The following is a 9,476-nucleotide window of genomic DNA, read 5'->3' on the forward strand; positions in this document are numbered from 1 at the left end:
TTCAAATATTTATTTATTTAATATAAAATAGTTATTAGTTACCTACCTACTTTTCTTAATAATTTATTATACATAGGCCTAGGCACATGTCTAAATTTAGTGATGGGCGCTATCGAATAGTTTACACTATCGAATAGTATTTGATAGTTTGAATAATCAAAAAAAATTAAAAACTATTCGATAAATTATTCGATAAACTATTCAACTATTCGAACTATTCGAGTAGTTTTCATATTCGAATAGGTTATGGATGACTATCAAATAGTTTGAATAATGAACTACTATCGAATAGTTCGATAGTGACTATTCGATAGTTCCCATCACTATGTCTAATCTGCCTATACCTTAAACCAGGCCAGTTCAAACGGTTGTACGGACATCATGTATAATCAAATATTATGTAAAACCTCAAAGTTTTTGGCCCTGTAGTAATAATAAACACCTTAATACCTTAAGGTTGAATATCGATCACGATACTCAGCACTGCACATAACGTCAAAAGTACTCCCACGAACACGTGTTTTATTTTATTATCAACAGATTATCGTGCTCAAATGTATTATCGTTCGATTAAATTTGGCAACGTTTGAAAAAAAATTAAATATCGAGCGTTCTCAATCGTGTTTCCAAATAAACGTTATCAATAGTATTTTACAGACTATATAAAAAAAAAGTAGTATTGGTTAGTTTAAGTAACTACCAATAATTAATCATTGGAAACTCGGGATATAAACGCCAAAAAATAAAACTTTGTTGAATACACATTGTTAACTTAATACGTTTTCAATAATAATTATAACCACTTTAAAATTGGATAAACGTCAATACTACAAACATTTTTACACATATTTTTTAACTGTCTATAAGAAAATATTTAAAACGTTTATTTAAATTAAACGTTATCGTAGTTTGAAATTGTAAAACCTTGAATAATGTCACTTTTCCACTTTTATCCTGTATATGAGCCATCGAATTATACCGGATTTATATTATTTCATTTTTTAAATGGTTTTATTTAAAACTAGTAGGTATTACTACAGTATTTAAAGTTGTTTTTTTGTAGAGCAGAAGAGCCCAAATAGGTTCCAGTTGTCTATTGATTTAGTAATGTAGTTGGTATTTTGATACGTCTTATTTTTTTTCATTTTTATTTTAAGTAAGGAAAACGAATACCGACAATGGACAGTATTCTTAAGCACGTACTTATATTAAATTCTGATTGAAACGAGGATTGTATAATATATTTTGTTGTACCTACATTATTGTGTCTGAGATGATTTTTCTGGAGGAGTGATCCAATTGACTTTACCTTATTTCCGATTGTCAAGTGGATGTAAATTGCACTTTGGAAAGGTCATATTATTTTGATTTTCCATGTTTTCAAATTGTTCACGAGGACAAATCCCTGAAAAACCTCGAAACAACAACCCAAACACAACCCACAAAACATTGAAAAAACATCAACAACAGCTCTATAGAGACTTTAAATTCACTTCGGTTGATAATAATAAATAATAATTTTAAATAATCTGTGTTAAATTTTTAAAAGTAAATAATCATCCAAAATGCTCTTACAATGTGTATAGTTCGTCGAGATAAAGATTTAAAAATTAAAAAACAATTTCCCTTTTTATTTTGTATCCAAATTTTAATTTTGTGCTGATTAATCGTTTTTATACATTTTATACTATTATTATATAATAATTATTAAACAATATTCTGTAGTAACAGCTTTTTTCAATCTATTCTTATTAATTTAATTTTTTTTTTTTTGTTAAACGAGGTAATTAATTGTTTAATTGTTCACTTAAATCTGGCATCACAATTTTCCAGTGATAAAATTATAAGTATCTATACTATACCTATAGAGGTATTATAGGTCATGAAGTATGTATACGTCCTCACGTGTTATTATAATGTTATAAATTCAAACAGGTGCTCTGAGCGTGCGTATCGTCCGTAATATTTCTAAAACCGATTAATTTCCAAAATCATATTTTGAAAGTTGTATTTACGTCGTATACAGTAAGCGGTATTCCAACATAAATAGAAATAAATTTTGCGAGTAAGAAATCTGCAACGTCGGCAGGTCTCCATAAGAATAGTAGGTATGCACTTGCGTTTCCGCTCAGATATGGCGGTGCACAAAACACCGTTATAATTTTTATAAGAGAATAGCTGACGATTTAATACTAAATAACTAGCCTTTCACTTCGCAGTACGTATAATATGGTATATAATCCACCAAAATATACTCTAACGGCTAACCTCCACACTTACACCTACAACTGCAGTACCTATGGCCTGAGGGGCTTTCGTAAGACTTTAAGTAGGATTAAAATATTTTTGCAAACACGACAGCTTCGCGTTTATTGTTTTCAAGTGAATTTTCACTTGTAAATCGCCTGAAAAACAAAATTACAATCGTAATCGCAGAAAGCGGTGTGCGTATGGGTACTACGCAATTTTATTTTAATTGATCTTACAATATAATAATACGCATTTATCGACATAAACAAACTGCTGTCGACCGTTGCAGACCTATAAAATATATAAAACAGTGAGTGAGCCCGATCGATGCTCCGTCTCTCGCGATTGTATGTGATATTTGACGTCCCCGCCTGCAGGATAAAATGTAGGTAGGTATAGTTGCGAGGGTTTAAAAACTGTACAGTGTAGATAAGAAGATTTAAAATATATTGCAAGACTACGTAGGCTGTACCTATATATTACGACAAAAAGATGTTTCCTTATTAATATAGTCTTCAAGGTTTAAAATTATCCACTGCAGGTCCAATTTGCGTGTGGAGTGCGTCCGATGTCCGTCTGCAGTCTGTTTGTTTAGTAGGTAGGTACTATCATAATATTATTATTTTTTTTATATTATCTCTCTTTCCACCCACGGGCCGTGTGATCAAATGTTAATAAAATTTGTTTTCCATTTCTCCAATCATATTCTCGGCGGTAATAAAGCTGCGCACAATTTTATCAATACATATGTGTATAAATGTATAATATGAATTCTTATTTTGAAACGAACCGTCAAATTGAAACTATCGTATACACAATATCGGACTCAAAATGTTGGGAGTGTAATATAAAAAAAATCGAATTCTTAGTAGTATTACCCACAGGGGCGCATTTTCAGAGGCTGCGATGTAAACATGTTATGTATATATAATATTTCGTTTTATGGCGATGTGTGTATTCCTTTTGTTTTGTTGTGTAAAACACTTTTCGGAGTAGGTAGTAAAAAAGCTCAACATTTTCCAAGCAGCACTTAAATAAATTGGATATTAGACAACCAAAATATTATGTTTCGCTGAGAATTAGTTTTTGAGTGTGATAATTGGCGTTTTCATATTATTTAAAATAAAATAACATGAACAATATACGATATTTAACGCTTTGGTTACCTAAGTCTAAGAAAATTGTCAAAACTTTTTTTTATTTCTAGTGCATTATTTATATATTTAGTTACATTATAAAATATCTTCTGAATTAGTCAAGGTCTAAAACCAAATTATTTCTTGACAATTATTTATTTGATTCTAAAAATGTCATTCGACGATTTTTTATAATTTTTTCTAGAATTTTAGGAAAAATTCATAGCTTGGAAATGGGCCGATAATTATCAATTTCCATTCGATTATTGCTTTAAAGCAAAAGTACCACAATAGCAGTTTTAAAAGTTCTGGAAAATGCAATTTTTAAAAAACATTCAATAATTGACTAAATAGATTTTAAAAATGTAACATTATCCTTGTCACAACCAGTAGCATTATCGTATTTTAAGTTATTGATTGCATTTAATAACAGTGCTGAAATATACTGAAATATTGTTGTTTATATTTTCTCCCAAAATCTTTTCCCGTTCCTTACTATTTCCTGAATGTTTGTTTCTTATATTTATGAATAAAACCTTTTATATGTTCTATAGTGGCATCTACTATTGTGAAGTTTATTATAATCTATATAATTTCTTCAATATTACTATTATCAGGCTCAGTTATTTTTTTATTAATTTCACCGTTAACCTTGGCTTAGAAAAAACTCTATTGAACTTATCTTCATAAAATTTTGTTTTTATGACTCTTACATACTATACCTTTACAAAAGTATTTCCTATATTTCATTTGCTATTTAATATGAGCACAGCGATTCATTATTAGAGTGTTAACTTTTTTTTGAGATTTTCTGTTTTCTTCGTGCACATTGAAGAAAAACCATAATAGTCATATATTCTTTCAGACTTAATGCATATTACTAATAGTTTTAATATGTAGGTCATCGATGATAAAGCATAAGATAATACATTATAAAATAAGAAGGGCTTGAAACGGATATTGGATATCGACCGGTTAAAATTTAAAACCGTTAAAACCAAAAATCGATATTGAAACTGAAATCGGAAAAAATAAAAAATGATATTCAAAACCAAAAATTAAATCGAAAATAATAAATTCCGATAACAGAAACCAAAATAAAAATCGGAAATAAATAAATACTGACAGCCTAAACCGAAATCGGAAAAAAAATGGTTGGATTAATTAAGTCACAACATTTATTAACGTCAGAATTATTATATAATTCTTTCTATAATTCAGAATTCTAGATCTTTTCTACATCTTTATAGTATTAACTGTTTCAATTTTATAAGTAGGTAGTGTTTTTTTTTTTTTTTTGGAATTATCTTATTTCTTAAAGGTATAGATAGAACTGTTAGGTAATGATCAGTTATATCAATTTGTATAACACCAGCCTGAGATGTATTTATTAAATTATTATTTTTGACGAAAATGTGATCTATACACGAGTGCTTCGCATTTATTGGCAATATTTGAATAGTTAAATATTATGTAAATATAGTTTTTCTAATTTTCAATTGTAATATAGGCAATGATGTAATAAAAAAAAACAATAGCAGGCTACTCGATATTTTTCCTCTGGGAGGAAAGTCTGTGAATTCTAAATATGTTTTTGTTAATAAGTAACCATGACAATAAAAACCTTACGAAAAACTGGTCGGAAACAAAAAACGTGTATCCAGCCCAAAAACATATTTATGTTAAAATATTAATCACAGGGGACTTGACATTTGTCGAAATTGTGTATATTATTATTTATTAATTCTATAAGCAATGCATTTTCAAAATATTTAGATTCATTATTTTAAGATATTTAGGTACACAACACGCTTTTATTATTTATAGTCACCGTTCTATAGTACATCGGTACTCAATGATTATAGTTAATAACAGCTAAGTAGTTATAGTAAATAATAGTTTAAGAATAGTTATATAATTCATATACGGCGTTACCGACATAAATTGAAAAACTATTTCATACATAGTTGCAAAATATGCAGTTGTCGTGTGTGTGATAGTGTTGGGCCAAACAACTGTATTACCTATCGCTATGAATGACGAAAGATTAATGTTTCAAAATCAAAATTAGTCTTTGCTGTTTTGTTGTACCTAGGTATATCGAGTGTACCTCGTCACTCGTAATTGTAATAGATTTAAATTTAATTATAAATATTTACATCCCAAAAATGATTCTGATCTGAGACGGTATTTCAGCCTATATTACTAAGGTATATATATTTTATCACATAGTACCTAATTAATAATTATATTGCTATTATAGTAATGTTTATTATTATTTCACTATTAGTAATAGGTACCCTAATTGTATTAATATTTTTGAAAACTTCACAATTATTATATCATTATATTATATTTGAATCATAGGTATTGTATATTTGTATATAATATACTTATTAAGTTTTGAGCCAATTCCCGAAAAACTGTGGAACGGTGTGAATGGGTTCGTGGTATAAACACCTTAAAATGTATCTAAATATTTTGAAAATGTCATTGTGTATTGTAAGTATAATAATATAACTAAAAGTTTCAAGTACCCACGAATAAGATTTATTAACTACAACAAAATAACTAAAATCATTATTCTTCCTTTAAATATCTAATTTCGTCAACATTTAAACTTCAAATGCATACAAAAAAAAATAACTGTGTTTGTTTATATTATAGGTATTTACGATTTTTGATTATCAATAAGAACTATTTATGAGGAAAAATGTATTATATTTTTAATCATTAGCTATAATAATTGAACATTTTACAATTATTCAACTACAAACTAAGTAGGTACCTACCTATTAGAATAATAATGTATTTTCGTGATTTAAATTCTTATAAAAAAAAAAATTATGACTTTGTGGACGTTGATTGGAATTTAAAACTGTTTTAGTACATTGATTATTGAATATTTTGTGTACCTACCTCTATTAAAAATATTTTAATATTCTATACTCCTGTAGTGATTTTAAAAAGCCATTAATCAAAAAACTAAATAACAAATTCGTTGCCCGAGTAAAGCAATATTTTTTTTCTATTCCTCGTAAAGAAAATATTAATTCAAATTTATTACCGCAACAAGAAAAGCGAATGAACAACCAACATTGTAGTGACTTACCTACCTATATAAAATATTAAAATCTATTATTGATCAATATTGTGTCCATAGTTGATTATTTAGTATTAAAATAAAATACATCATAAAATATATCATTAGTTAATACTTAGTTACTTCTAAAAGTAAAATAATAATATTTTGAAATATAAATTTAAAATATTTATTTTATAAACATTTAAATAATGTTTAGTTTTATTTTAAATTGCTGTCTTGATTTTTAAATAACTGATACACGCAGGCAGGTACAAAAATTACATATTATTATATCTAACAAAGTTAGTTTAAAAAACAATTGGAATTGTTGATAATTTTATTTATTTTTCAATTAGATTTTTCAGCAATTATCAGATATGGTTATTGATTTTACAACTTACCTAATGTTATAATAATCATGAATTTTAGTTCTTATATATTATTTACACATTTAAAGCAAGACCTTACCGATTATGATATTTTTGATATTAGACCAAATATTTAGTATAATATGATGCATGTATTATTTTAAACTTAATGTGTTAACTTATTTAAAAAAAAAAACATATAAGTAGGCAGTAAAATAATAAAATTTATAACTGTGTATTAAATAGTAAAAAAAATAATTTATGATGATACCAGCTTTGAAAATAAAATGTACATTATAGTTAATCTATTGTATGAGTTATTGTAAAACAATTTTATATAATTTCCAACGACAGAATTCAGTTGAAGTTCTAAATTAAATATTGTTAAATATCTACTATAATTAAACATTATATCCTCACACTATAAAGCAAATGTAGTTATAATTTTTACATAAAAACAGATAGGCACAGCTGAAATCATTTTTTCGCCTTCCACAATATTAGATTGTTTTCTTTTCAAAACTCTATTTGAATATAGTATTCCTTAATATGTGATCCATTCGTAAATTAATTCATTTTCAACATCAACTGAGGAACTCAGATGACTCTCGTGCGAAATTGTAGCAAAAACTGGTTTTGATGAAGGAAGTGGTCGTTTTTTAAAAATAGACAAAATTCGTCCTCTTTATTTGATTAGTGAAAACAGACATCATCATTACACTAAAGAATAGTTCTTACAAATCGTTTCCACCGCAAAAGATACAATAGAATTTTTAGCTTCTATTTCAAGGTACGATCAAATACGAGTAAATATTGGAACGCTCTCACAAATTCTGGATAACGTCACGGCAGATTTTGAATGTTTAGATTTTGAAACTAAGTTATATCTATTTCTAAGTAGGTATTTTAGATATTTATTAGTATATTACATATAGCACAAACTATAACTTTTTACTTGAACATTGTTCTTCAATAGAATATGTAATAACTTAAGGGTAAAATTCCTGTTCATAATTTGTTTTCTTTAACCACAGTGTTGAAATCACATATGATTTCATGAAACTCTTCGGCCATTGTTTCATCAATTCGATAATTATCAATAATGTCACACATTTCACTTTTTTCATCATCAGTTAATACGGATACTTTGTCGATTCTTTCGTGTATAATAATCTGAGATTGCTCAGGTGTGGGCTCAGATAAATTATTTGTTATCTCTAATACTTCTTGTGCAGACATTTTTTTCTTGACGGCTGACGGAAGTTTTTATATAGGTTCTTACCTACCTACTTAATATTATATAATACTTGATGAATAATTGTTCAATTTCGAAACGAATAATATATGTAATAAAATAATACAACTACATAAATATTATGTTTATTATAAACATACGCCAAACCGAACTGACACAGGTAAAAAAAATATCAACAGGTATAATGATCGCACGACAGAACTATTATCACGATACGCACAATCGTAGAAAAACGTAAATTAAATTAATTTATAAAATTTTAACTTATATCGAACGTATTACACGAACAACTGCGGATGCACTACTAAAGACTGTCATAGCGAAGCGAACGTGAGTTTAAAGTCATAACATATTGTTGTAGGTATTTATCGATTTCTGTGCAAACAAACAATGTTGTAATATACCTAAATGAAATCGAGTGCAACGGTCAATGATTAAGTCGACAAGTTTTAGTCAATATGGGTCAATATTTAGTCATTATCTTTAAATATGGTCACTGTTTACGTCGTGTCGCCACATATTTACAGAGATAATCCGAAAAAAATACAATAATAGGTACTAGTATATAGTAAATTATTGCCATCGATACGTCCATTAGGTATACCAATAATTAATGCATTAATAATATTGTCTGTGTATTATTCTAATGATTATAATAATATAATTATATAATAGTTCTAACAGTTTTACTGTATTATGTGTGTTCAGTGACGGATCGTAGGTAGGTATATTAGATAACATAATTATTAACATGTTATTGTCTATTTGCCTCAAAATTAATTTTCGAGCATAGGTAGCTACAGCTAACACATATTGATAATATTTATTCGATATTTTTGGTAGTTTTGGAATTTTATTTCGGTAAATGTTTGACAGTCGTTACAATCGTTAAATATGGAGACTGTAATGCATAAAAATACAATAATAGCAGAATAATAATATTGTCGTCATCCTTAGGTACACCAATTAATGCATTAACGTGTGCGTATTATTTTAATAATTTTATAAGTTCAATGTTTCTGTATATTCGTGTTATAAAATCGTGTTATTGCCATTAATAATAATTTGTACCTAGAACTAAAAATCGTTTCCAAGCTATTTGGCAAAAATAACACAATACGCATAATATATTGATGATATTTATTCGTCATTTTTCATGGTTCATAATTTCGGTAAACGCTTGACTAATTATAATTATACGAAAGCCCTTTGGATAATCAAGTTACTTTTTATTAAAATTATATATTATGTATACTTACCATTTTCCAACTATTGAACACGGGTGATACACTGATACATACTTCGTACTTGAATATTTGAGTGCTTATAACTATTTTATGTCGATATTTTTGCTAAATTACACGTAGTTTATGAGTGGTATT

This window comes from Acyrthosiphon pisum, chromosome X (genome assembly GCF_005508785.2).
Source record: "Acyrthosiphon pisum isolate AL4f chromosome X, pea_aphid_22Mar2018_4r6ur, whole genome shotgun sequence".
Lineage (NCBI taxonomy): Eukaryota > Metazoa > Arthropoda > Insecta > Hemiptera > Aphididae > Acyrthosiphon > Acyrthosiphon pisum.